The sequence below is a fragment of the Mus musculus genome, chromosome 1 (assembly GCF_000001635.26).
Source record: "Mus musculus strain C57BL/6J chromosome 1, GRCm38.p6 C57BL/6J".
Taxonomy (NCBI): Eukaryota; Metazoa; Chordata; class Mammalia; order Rodentia; family Muridae; genus Mus; species Mus musculus.
In genome coordinates, this window is record NC_000067.6 from 105932019 (window position 1) to 105945555 (window position 13537).

At 41.4% G+C, this 13537-nt stretch overlaps 1 long non-coding RNA gene across 1 annotated transcript in view; it reads right to left on the minus strand.

Moving 5' to 3' along the window:
- Positions 1 to 2273, minus strand: part of Gm41927 — a 30663-nt gene extending 28390 nt beyond the window's left edge. The window contains exons 1-2 of the long non-coding RNA XR_878430.1: positions 1909 to 2273; positions 891 to 975 (exon numbers count right to left, since the gene is read on the minus strand). This is a non-coding gene — a long non-coding RNA (predicted gene, 41927). The remainder of the gene's footprint in view (positions 1 to 890; positions 976 to 1908) is intronic.
- Between the last annotated feature and the right edge of the window lie 11264 nt (positions 2274 to 13537).

Consider the following 13537-nt stretch of genomic DNA (forward strand, 5'->3'; position numbering starts at 1 on the left):
AAAATTATGATAAATTAATATACATCCAGTCTTCTAGACAGAGGGAAAAGGCCCTTCTTGCCCCTTCTGCTTCACCAAAGGTTTTTGTCTTCCCTAAGCTCATCTTAAATACTGTTACAACTTTATCTCTTTTGTAAACGTATAAGCTCCAGGAAACCCACTCAGATCTACATCTCATGGACCAAATAGATTTCATCGAGACAAATACACCTGCCAACCAATAGTCTAAGTTTCTACCTGTTACCCATTCCAAAGGGTGGGATTCCTCTCCTGTTCCTTGGTGTCACCCCAGCCACCAAAACCTAAGGGTTTCAAATGTACAGCTAAGAAATTTTTTTTCTCCAAAATGTACTTAACTTCATTCTCTACCTCGTGTGTGTGTGTGTGTGTGTGTGTGTGTGTGTGTGTGTGTGTGCATCTTGTCTAGTTCAGGCATGTACTCAAAATCTACATCCAGGACAGCTCCAGAGAAACAACCCACAGATGCTCCAATCTTCTCTCATAGGCACAGATGCTTCTACAGGACCTGCTCCTTCCTATCTACCCATAGATGGTTCCACAGACATTGGATAGCAAGGAAACAGCCGAGCTAAGACTTGACCAACATCCCCATCCCATTTCCCCGAAGTCAGCAGGAAGTAGCTAAAGATCATGATCACCCTATTCCTGCCTCACCACCACTTCCTAATTTCCCCCTTTTTAATTAAACCAAAATGGAGGAATGTTAACAGTTACCTAGCAACAGCCAAGTAGCCTTGGCTTGCTATAAAATGGACTATTTGGTCTCTCTTCTCTCTCTCCTCTCTTTCTCTCTCCCTCCCTCCCTCCATTCTTCTTTTGCTGTCTCTAGTCCCTTCTCAACTAGCCTTCCCATGCCCCCAAATAAATACCTGTCATATGGTTGGTACATCAGCGGGAAGGGATGTCTCAGCATGAGCCTGCCAAGGAAACTTTCTCACCTCACCATACCATGTTCTACAAAACATATATTTGTTTTTTTAATAAACCACAACAAAGAACAATTGTAAGTATATGTTCGCTGAACATTAAGCCTTCAGAACAATGAGAAATGTCTATTGTCACCCAGTCAACGATGTTTTTATCACAGTGGTCTAAATGGACTACACATCTCTCTCCAACCCATGCCCCTTTTTGCACAATGTCTCATGATGCCCTGTATCTCATAGCCAAGAAACTTTTAACTTCTAATTCTCCTGCGTCCACCTTCCCAGTGATGGGATTATAGGTATACACAACCGTGCCTGGTATATGGGATACTGGGGATCGAACAGAGTTGGGTCTTTGTTCGTGCTAGCTAAGTACTCTGTCAGCAGAACTGCATTGCCAGATTGAATAAAAGCTTTTAAATGGAAAAAAATGAGGGAAAGAATGGAAAAAGAGTAGACATATACAGGAGTAGCAACAGTTGAGTTTTCAGGAAGGATTAATAAGGAGGAGGGCTGGATGAGGGTGGCTCTAAATGACAGCCTAGGACATTTAGACATTATTTACCAGTTGGACCCATGGGTGCTAGTAAGGGACTCTTAGCAGAACCATGTCAGGATGTGAATATTCATATCTCCCTGCTCAGTCAGGCAGACAAATCAGTGGCAGGGGCTTTGGGAACGTGAGCTTTAGTTCAGGTGTTGGAACAGGCAGCTTTGCTTACTTTCCTGCTTGAAACTCTTCCTCTGCCTCCCACTGCCCAGAAGATCCAAGGTCAAACTGCAGTGGGTGCTCTTAAAGGCCTGGGTCTCTTCTGGCTCTTTAAGTGTAAATGGCCTCAACTCCCCAGTAAAGAGACACAGAGTAGCTGATGTCAGTGAGCTCTGGATGCATGGGCACCCTTCTATTCAGGCTGTCTGGGTTACCTCACTGAGTAGCCTGAATGCTTGCTACTGGCCATACCTGGCATACGAGATAGTCTTCCCTCATCTCTACATGTGGGTAGATCTACTTTTCATTCAGCTCTTAGAGTAACAGATTGTCCTGGAACCTGTGATTGGGTGGTCTTTCTATTCGCCAACTCCATGGTACCCTGCAGTTCTCCTGTGACACATATCAGAATCTATAGCTGTCATTGTTTGATCACTATGGCCCTGGGAAAACAGGAACTGCACTAGCTTCCATATCTCTTGGCCTGGATACTAAGTACTTGGCTATCATATAAACTTGCTGAATAATTGACATGGTGGTCCTAATCCTAATCGGAACTTGTTTTTTAACTTATTATGTGTGCACATGTATGTATGTATGTAAAGGCACATGTGCCACAATAAATATGTGGAGATCAGAGGACAATTTGAGAAAGTCAGTTCTCTTCTTCCATCAGGTGGGTCCCAGGGATGAAACCCTATTGTTGTTCCACCTATAGGGTTGCAGTTCCCTTTAACTCCTTGAATACTTTCTCTAGCTCCTCCATTGGGGGCCCTGTGATCCATCCAATAACTGACTGTGAGCATCCACTTCTGTGTTTGCTAGGCCCCGGCATAGTCTCACAAGAGACAGCTATATCAGGATCCTTTCAGCAAAATCTTGCCAGTGTTTGCAATGGTGTCAGCGTTTGGAGGCTGATTATGGGATGGATCCCCGAATCTTCTGGGCTCCTCCAAGGACTTGGGTCACTTCTCCAGCCAGGCCCTTTGTAGCACACGCGTCATCCTCTAGGCTCCAGATGCCTGTACTCCACTGCTGCTGCTGCTCTTGGTGGTCATCTCATGGTACTGGCATCTCCAAAACACTGCATGACCCCTTCAGTCCTGGGCCTTCAATTGCAACTGAGGCTGCACCTTCACCAATGGCCTTCCATGGCCTCTCACAGTGCCGAGCCTCAGATGCTTTGCGTGACCCCTTCATGCCTTCAAAACCAGTACCACCTGGGTGACCCTTACATATTACCAAGTCCTGCTGTAGCAGGAGTACAACCTTGGCCATCTCTGGAACACAGCCTCTTTGTGCTTTCAGAAAACACTTCCCAGAAGATGTCACCTCAATGATGCTGGTCTCTTCTTAATCACCGCTAATTTCTTAGCTCCAGCTAACCAGCATCAATAGTCCCAGAAATGCAAAGTTTTTGCTTTGGTAGTTCTGGTATCTTGTTAATCACAGCTGATTCTTCAGCCCCAGCTAACCAGAACTACAGAATCTTCACAATCAAAACAGCAATGGCCCTGAAAAGAGTCTTTCATTTTCCCTCTGAAATTTCACAAACTAGACCTCCATCTTCTGCAGTGTTCTTAACATTATCTTCCAAGCTCCTACACAACATCTGACAGAGCTCTTAACAATAGATGGATCTTCAAGCCCAAAGTTCCAAAGTCCTTCCACAGTCCTCCCCAAAACATGGTCAGGTTGTCACAGGAATACCCCACTCTGCTGGTACCAATATGTCTTAGTCAGGGTTTCTATTCCTGCACAAACATCATGACCAAGAAGCAAGTTGGGGAGGAAAGGGTTTATTTGGCTTATACTTCCATACTGCTGTTCATCACCAAGGAAGTCAGGACTGGAACTCAAGCAGGTCAGAAAGCAGGAGCTGATGCAGAGGCCATGGAGGGATGTTCTTTCCTGGCTTGCTTCACTTGGCTTGCTCAGCCTGCTTTCTTATAGAACCAAGACTACCAGCCCTGAGATGGTCCCACCCACAAGGGGCTTTCCCCCTTGATCACTAATTGAGAAAATGCCTTACAGTTGGATCTCATGGAGGCATTTCCTCAACTGAAGCTCCTTTCTCTGTGATAACCCCAGCTGTGTCAAGTTGACACAAAACCAGCCATTACAAACATCTTCTGGATATATGCCCAGGAGAGGTATTGCTGGATCCTCCGGTAGTACTATGTCCAATTTTCTAAGGAACCGCCAGACTGATTTCCAGAATGGTTGTACAAGCTTGCAATCCCACCAACAATGGAGGAGTGCTCCTCTTTTTCCACATCCTTGCCAGCATCTGCTGTCACCTGAATTTTTGATCTTACCCACTCTTGACTGGTGTGAGGTTGAATCTCAGGGTTGTTTTGATTTGCATTTCCCTGATGATTAAGGATGCTGAACATTTTTTCCAGGTGCTTCTCAGCCATTTGGTATTCCTCAGGTTTAGCTCTGAGCCCCATTTTTTAATGGAGTTATTTGATTTTCTGGACTCCACCTTCTTGAGTTCTTTATATATATTGAATATTAGCCCCCTATTTGATTTAGGATAGGTAAAGATCCTTTCCCAATCAGTTGGTGCCTTTTTTGTCTTAATAATGCTGTATTTTGCCTTCCAGAAGCTTTTCAATTTTATGAGGTCCCATTTGTCGATTCTCGATCTTACAGCACAAGCCATTGCTGTTCTATTCAGGAATTTTTCCCCTGTGCCCATATCTTCGAGGCTTTCCCCCACTTTATTCTATAAGTTTCACTGTCTCTGGTTTTATGTGGAGTTCCTTGATCCACTTAGATCTGACCTTAGTACAAAGAGATAGGAATGGATCAATTTGCATTGTTCTATATGATAACTGCCAGTTGTGCCAGCACCATTTGTTGAAAATGCTGTTTTTTTTCTACTTAGCTCCCTTGTCAAAGATTAAGTGACCATAGGTGTGTGGGTTCATTTCTGGGTCTTCAGTTCTATTCCATTGGTCTACTTGTCTGTCACTATACATGTACCATGCAGTTTTTGTTTTGTTTTGTTTTGTTTTGTTTTGATTTTAATCACAATTGCTCTGTAGTACAGCTTTAAGTCAGGTATGGTCATTCCACCAGAGGTTCTTTTATCCTTGAGAAGAGTTTTTGCTATCCTAGGTTTTTGTTATTCCAGATGAATTTGCAAATTGCTCCTTCTAATTCGTTGAAGAATTGAGTTGGAATTTTGATGGGGATTGCATTGAATCTGTAGATTGCTTTTGGCAAGATAGCCATTTTTACAATGTTGATCCTGCCAATCCATGAGCATGGGAGATCTTTCCATCTTCTGAGATCTTCTTTAATTTCTTTCTTCAGAGACTTGAAGTTCTTATCATACAGATCTTTCACTTCCTTAGTTAGAGTCAAGCCAAGGTATTTTATATTATTTGTGACTATTGAGAAGGGTGTTGTTTCCACATTCTCCATGTTCTCTGTCCCAGAAGGTCTAAAAGCTTGAGGCAAGGCAGTTTGTCCACTCTGGGACATAGAGAAGCAAAGGTGGGTCAGGAACAACTATGTCTAATACAGCTTCCCAGTTCCCATTGTCAGGACACTCAGCAAGCTCAGAGGTCAGCATCATTCTTCGTCCCAGCATCAACATGTCTCACCAAACACTCTGGCAGCTAACATGCTCCTTCAGCAACCTGCAGAAAAAAAAAAAAAAAACACACAAGTATGCCCTCTTCCCCATATTAAACACATGATTGGGATCATGCCATATGCCAGTAAGTGGATCCTTCCATTTCACCTAGACATAAGTATGCCTAGTTGTAAGGTGCCATAGACACTCAGCAGAGAGTTCCTTGGCTTCCAAATTTAAAATTTTAAAATAAGGAGCATGATTTAAATAATTGTGTGGTGTATGGGGATACAACGTCCCCTTTTTTATTTTATGAAGATACTGTTTTAAAGTTCAACAATACCTGTTTCTCAATACTTGTCCTTGAGATTATAAGGAATCCCAGTAACATGGGTAATGTTAAATTGTCGACCAAACATCTCAAATGCTTGTCTGCAATAACCAGTTTCATTATCTGTTTTAATCTGATTTGGAACACCAAGCATAGAAAAACAACATAGGCAATGACTATTTTTAGGAACATTTTAGTAGCTTCTCCTGTTAAAGCAGTTGCAACAGGAAAGCCTGAAAAGGTGTCAGTAGTCGCATGTACGTATTTTAATTTTCTAAAATTAAAATTTCAGAAATATGAGTAACAACCATTTGCCATTATTGATTAGGTATAAGTTCTTAAGGATTAACACCATTATGTGGTACAGGAAGAAACTGAGGATATTGAGGACAAGTCTTTACAATTTGATGTGTACATTCTCTAGAAATACCAAACTATTGTCTCAAGCTATTATTGTTTTGATGATGTAAAGAATGAGATTGTTTGACCAATTGTTGTTCCTGTGTAAGGCCTATAATCTGCCTGGTATACAAATCTGCTGTGGCATTGCCCTCACTAAGTGTGGGGAGCCACCCTCACATTCGCCGTTACAAGATGGCGCTGACATCCTGTGTTCTAAGTGGTAAACAAATAATCTGCGCATGTGCCAAGGGTAGTTCTCCACTCCATGTGCTCTGCCTTCCCCGTGACGACAACTCGGCCGATGGGCTGCAGCCAATCAGGGAGTGACACGTCCTAGGCGGAGGATAATTCTCCTTAAAAAGGGACGGGGTTTCGCCATTCTCTCTCTTGCTCTTGCTCTCTTGCTCCTGAAGATGTAAGCAATAAAGCTTTTGCCGCAGAAGATTCCGGTTTGTTGCGTCTTTCCTGGCCGGTCGCGAACGAGTGTAAGAACTAAGGGGTCAGGGCAATCCAGTATGAGCTCTTAAATGCCCTATAAAATAAGGAACTGTAGGCTCTCTTAAATTGAGTTGTATTTGCAAAATTTGAGAATTAGAAGTATCTAGAAAAGGGAACAGTTTCTTGCAATTATAAACCATGGGCTAAATCTTGGCTGTCAGTATACAAATTAAAAGCTTGATTTTACAACATTTCAAAAATAGTAGTTACAGCATGGAATTCAATTATTTGTGCTGAAGCAGGGGGAAACTCAAAAGAATGAACACGTGATCCAATCACATATACTGCCTTCCCATTAAATGAGCCATCTGTAAATACAGTAAGTGCATTTTCTATGGGGTGCATGCATAAATTTACGGGAAATACAAAAGCATGCATAGAGGAAAATTGTAACAACTTATCTTTTGGATGATTGTCAATTTTGCCTGAAAAGTTCACACATGCAATAGCCCAAATATCAGTATTCTTCAATATCCAAATTAATTGCTGTTTGGAATAAGGAATAAATATTTTATCAGGTTCTTTCCCAGAATACTTTCATGATTCTTTCCTACAATTCTGTATTAACAAAGCAACAGCTTCATAATAGGGTGTTAAAACTTTCTTTGTAGATGAATCCACATTAATGGTTCCTTTTGACAAAGGACTGCTGTGAGTACATGAGTAGCAATAATGTACACAAACAGCCAACAATTGATCAGTCTATATAATGTATCTGTTGTTGACTAATAGCTCCCTCTACTTTCTGCAAAGCTATTTGTCCCTCATCAGTTAATTGCCGAGAGGAATTAAGATTTGCATTCCCCTTGATGGTGTCAAACAGAGGTTTAAGTTCTGTGGTGAGCTTAAGGTAAGGTCTTAGCCAATCAACATCTCCTAACAACTTTTGAAAATCATTTAAAGTAAGTAAATTATATTTTCTCACTTGACTTTTCAATGCCACAATTTGTTTAGGATATAACTTATGCCTCAAATATTAAAAAGATATTGTCTTTGAACCTTTTCTGGAGCAACAACTACTCGAAAATTTCAAGGTTCATTGTATAAGAGCAAAGGCTTGTAGTAAAAAAAACGCCTTCAGAGGTATCAGCTAATAAAATACCACCCACATAATGAATAATATACACTGGAAGACTCAAAGTCCTACCTTCTTGTATTGAAGCAGCAACAAAATTTTTTACACAGTGTAAGGGCTATTAGCCATTCCTTGAGGCAAAACTTTCCAATGATACCACTTCATGGGCTCTCCAAAATTACACCAAATGCAATTCTCCCACATTCACCAGGATGCAAAGGAACAGTATAAAAACAGTCCTCCATATCCATGATAATTCTAAATGCATTTCCTGGAATGGCAGCTGGAGAAGGCAGGCCAGGCAGCAATGCCCCCACAAGTTCCATAGCCTCATCAACCCTTTGCAAACCCTGCAACAATCTCCACCTGCTTGATTTTTTTTTTTTCATTTTTCTTTTCCTCTTTTTCTTTTTCTTTTCTTCTTGTTTTTGTTTTTGTTGTTGTTGTTTTTTTGGTTTTTGGTTTTTTGGTTTTTTTGAGACAGGGTTTCTCTGTATAGCCCTGGCTGTCCTGGAACTCACTTTGTAAACCAGGCTGGCCTCGAACTCAGAAATCCGCCTTCCTCTGCCTCCGGAGTCCTGGTATTAAAGGTATGCACCACCACGCCCAGCTGATTTTTTTTAAAATTACTAATATGTGTGAGTTAGAATCCTGAGCCTGTGATTGAACAGCAAATTGCAGCCAATGGAACACTGGCAGTTTAACTATAATTTTTAAGTTTCTTTTGCAACACTAGAGCACAACCATAATTTTGGAAAGCAAAACTCAACCTCCAATGAATAATCCAGACTCTCCAAAAACACCAAATGAATCACCTCCATGCTACAAAGTTTTTGGCTGCCAGTTCCTGCACACAATAGAATGATGGTGCAGCCTCTAATACCTCAAAGAGACACTGCTCTAAATCCTAGTCTGATTTCTAGGATAAGAATTACATAAAATATTGTCCCAATTTAGAGACCTGTTTTCCTTTGTGGCTCATGCCACAAAAGTTATTGTTTAGAATGACTCCAACCCTGAGTTACCAGTTTTAAGCCAACTTTCTGTTACCAATGTTACAAATGTTTAATCATAGCCAATAACTTATAAGCAAATACTCTATAGCCAACACATGCAGGGCATATTTATACTTTTAAAACCAGTCAGAAACAAAAATAAAATGCCATACACATCTTATATATTTAGACTAGACAACATTCTTACTTTTCTAGCTGTAATTTCATGTGAGGCACAACTTGTTACCTGCTGAACCCAATAATCACAGTCACAGAAATTTTTGTAGAAAAAACAGCCATCAATTCCCTTGCCATAGATGCCAAGAAGCTGCTGGCCCCTTTAAGAGCAGCTTGTACAGACAATCAGCCCCCAGCAGGGCTTCTCCAGCTATACTAGACTCCTAACTACAGGTGCAGGGCTACAAAGGCCAATTGAGACTGTTGTTTTTTTGGTTTTTTTTTAATAAGTTAAAACTAAATCGAGGGGTGAATAACTAGCAGATAAAGTTTTAACCATTTTTTTTCTTTTCAACATGAAACACAGAACAACATTCAAGCAACAAAACAAAAACTCAGACATAAACTGACAGACATGGACAGATTGGTGCACCAAAGACAGAGAAGAGACAGAGAGGGAAGAGAACTAGATGTGACCCAGATATCCTACCTAAGGGATCCAGAACCAAGCATTCCTCTAGTAAGAGCCAGAGAGGAGGCAGGACGTCTCCCGACCTCCTCCTGTCCCTAGGAGAGTTCTCAAACAGCTTACATTCATTTTCCTTCTCTTTCACCAAAGCATCCCCAGATAGGCGGGGAGGACTACTTTTCTCAAACCCATTCTCTCTCATTCTAGGATAACTGTGATTATCCTAAAAGCATCTATGAGAATTACCTATGCTTCTCTAGATTTTATCACAGCTCTAAACACATACATAAAACACTTTTTACCATTACCTTGTCCTCCTACAAGGTTTATTCACTGCTGGCCCAAATCTTTTTTTACTTTTATTTGTGAGCATTTCCAATTCCCACGGTGTCCTTCACTGTAGCCCACCTACTGGAGCTCCAATGTTGAGGCTCCATTTGACCATGCCAGCTTAGTCAGTCGACAGATTCTCCAGTGCCTGGCAAATACAGAAGTTAGAAGATGCTAACAGTCATCTATTGGATGGAACAAAGGGCCCCTAATGAAGGAGCTAGAGAAAGTACCCAAGGAGCTAAAGGGGTCTGCAGCCCTACAGGAGGAACAACAATATGAACTAACCAGTATCCCCCAGAGCTGTGTCTCTAGTTGAATATGTAGCAGAGTTTGGCCTAGTAGGCCATCAATGGGAGGAGAGGCCCTTGGTCTTGTGAAGATTATATGCCCCAGTACAGGGGAATGCCAGGGCCAGGAAGCAGAAGTGGATGGGCTGGGGAGCAGGGTCGGGGGAGGGTATAGGGGATTTTCGGGATAGCATTTGAAATATAAATGAAGAAAATACCTAATAAAAAGTAAATAAATTTAAAAAAGAAAAACAAAAAATGAAAGAAAGACAATTAGACAACATTGTAGCATGACCTCAGCCCATTCTGAGGCTGAGGCAGGTTTATTTTTTCCCAATCTGCTTTTATACCATTTTAACTACACGCAAGTAATAAGGTCAGTTCTAGGTTAAGGAACAGGCAAGACAATAAACAGAGTCTCATGGTCACTCCAGTGATCACTGTTTCTAAAGGCTTATCAGGATGATCACAACAGTATCTGAGCCTACTTCCCTGTCCTTGTCCAAACTAACATTCTTGCCTGAAGCCTATTTCTCTGTTCTAGCCTAAAATTAGATTCCTGCCTGAGCTTGCTTCCTTGTCATGGCCCAATGTCAGATTCCTGCCTGAAGCCCATTTCCTTGTCCTTGCCCAAAGTCAGATTCCTGCCAATCGGCCCCAGAAGCTCTCCACCTATGATTTGTCATCAATTTGTTTTCTTAGGTTTTGAACTTTTTCACCTTTGGATATACTTGGTTCAGAATTAATTTCATATTAGGTGGGGGCTGGAGCGGCAACTCAGTTTGAGGTAGTGTACATAACACACACAAAGCTCTATGTTCAATCCCCAGTATTACAAAAAAACTGAAACTAACTTTTAAATATAAATAAAATATGTTTGTTTTTAAGAAAAGCTTTTGCTTTTGTAGAAAATTATTGAGTTTGATGCATACAGAAAAAATTTCAGTGTACAAATTATTGGAAATAATCTGTCCAGGATCTATTAGGTGCAAATAGAAATAAATGTTGCAGTTACTATTTTTAAAAATATTTTTATTAAAATATCAAACATTAAAATAAGAAGAGTAATATTGTCTTCATTTTGTTTTCTGTTGCTTTGATAACAGGAAATATGCTAAGAAAACCAACTTAAAGAAGCTAAGGGTTTTGGTTGTTTATTTTTTTAACACAATTCATAGCTTATCCTTGTGAAAAGTCAAGGCAGGAAGAACTTGAAACAATTGTTTCTAACATGTCCATAGTAAAGATCAGAGAGCAATGAATTCAGCTATGCATGCTAGTGCTCAGTTCAACTTTTCTACTCTTAAACATCTCAGAATCTCCTGCCTGAGGAATTATGCCACCCATAGTGGGCAAGTTCTTACACCTCAGATACCATAGTCAAGGTAATGCCCACAATCTAAGCTGATCTAGGTAACCTTTCATCGAGATTCTCTTCCCATGTGATTCTTGATTGTGCCAAGTTGACAATTAAAACACTCTGTCACAAATATAAAGGACCTTCCCTCTTATCAACTTTGTGTTACTACAAAAAATGTCTGAGATATTTAACTTATAAAGAGAATAGGTTCATTCTGCCTTATCCTGTTGAATGTCCCAGTCCATAATCAGATAACTTCTTGATTTGTGTCTTTGATGAGGGCAGCATATCATGACCAAAATACATACAGCTGTAAAACACTGTAGATGTTAAGAAGTGAGGAGAAAGAAGGAACAGCCAGTGTCCCACGCTGCATTTAGGGTTATGCCTTGGATGTCCTAAGAATCTCCTACCAAGCCCCATCTCTTGAAAGTCCACAGTATTTCCCCTCATTGTTGCCTTGGGCACTGGGAGACACTAGATATTCTCCCCATCACCAGGACCAAATACCCAATGAGAAGCAACTTTAAGGAAAAGGCTTTGGGGGTCCAGTCCATCATAGTGGGGAAAGCATGGCTATCAGAGGATAAAGTGATATCACATTGAGTCTGTGGTCAGGAAGCAGAATGAGACGAATGCTGGGACTCAGCTCCCTGTCTCCTTTTATTCAGAACTGCACATCATGAGATGCACCACCCACAATCTAGGCAGATCTTTCTTCTTCAGCTTTCTGGGAACATCTTCATATAAAGACTCAGAGGTGTGCTTCCACGGTGATCATATTTCACTATCAAGACTGACTACCATAGAGGCCTTCAGCCTCCAAACTATTGCACCCAGCCCTGACTTTTAGGTCCCTGTCCATCTCACAATGACAAAGTATCATTCTGTCTCTAAGAGTTCTCAGGTTAACTGTTGCGGCATTGATCAAAAGTTCAAGTCCAACTATGAGTAGTGGCACATTCCAGCAACAAGGAGACTGGGCAGAAGGTATTTAAGTATCTCAGGTCAAGGTTAGTAGTGGCTACATAGTGTTTGAGGTGAGCCTTGCCCTTCCTCTACTTCCACACCCAAAGAAAATTCAAGAGCTTGAAAGACAAACTCAATTATGCGTCCCTGATTACATATGAGGATGAGGTGTGGGTGAGAAGAAGTGTTACAAACTTCCCAGATACCTGATGAAAGAGACTCAGGCTAAACATCCTGATTCCACTGGGCTACTCTCTAGGGCTTACTTTGCATTTATTTAAATGTTTCCCTGGATAATTCACTGTTGCTGGAACTTCTATCTTTCTGGGGCCCCCACTGTGGCTTTATGCCCACAACTCTATCATGTATCATGTGTCAGGGGCTGCCTTACATGGACATCAACACCTAACACACTGCCTAGCTTCCCAAGCTTTCTCTGAAATCTTGATGGCAGCTCCAGGACCCCATAACTCTTGCATTCTGCGTTTCTGTAAATGTAGCACCTCCCCGGAGACACTCCAGGGTCTGTTGGCAACTGCACTGCACCTGCACCTGCCTGAGCCACAGCTGCTTTGCAATCGATTTGAGTTCAGCTAGGAAAACCTTGCAGTTAACAGTTCCAGCTATGAAAGGCGTTTAGGCCCTTGAGTGGCATGTAGAGCCACTGAGATACGCTGATGGTGTTTAAGACAGGCTCAGGGCAGTGCTGTGTAAGAGTTGTGGCAGATTCAATACACACAGAATTTTTCTAGTCTTGCCCTCAACTGTTGCTTTTAAAATTAAATACGTTTCCTGCAACTTATCTTTCCTCACTCCCTGGTTCATTCCATGGCTTTTATACTGCTTTCCTGCACCAGCTTGAAATCACGCCATTGTATCTGATGAGATCTTGGGCTTCTAGAAAAAATGATCTGGAAATGCCATCTGGCTAAACCATTAGATGTGTCCAGGCAGACACTCTGCAGATTATCTCCAGGAAGGAAGAAAAATAGATGAGCGTCTTAGAACTATTTATACAGTCATCCTTCAGGCTTTGGCCTGGAAAACAAGAAACTGGGACTTTCAGGTTTTTTGATTGCCTCCCCCACCCCCGCCGCCACCACCCATATTTTGTGAAGTTTAAAGTATAACCATCTGTTTCAAGAGATATAAAAATCTTGAATTCAGTCTTTCTCCACATCAACGGGATACTAACCCTTTGGGAAATCTTGTACTGACGTGTTCTGCTAATTGTGGCAAAACCAGAATACCACAGCTCATTGTCTGCGCACTTCATAGGCTTTCTCACGGCTGCTGAAGGAGCACTGGTCTCTGAAATGCTGACAGTGTTTCTTCCCTGTTTGATGATGGACGGTGATGCAGTCCTTACTGTTTATGTTTATTCTGTTTAGAACAT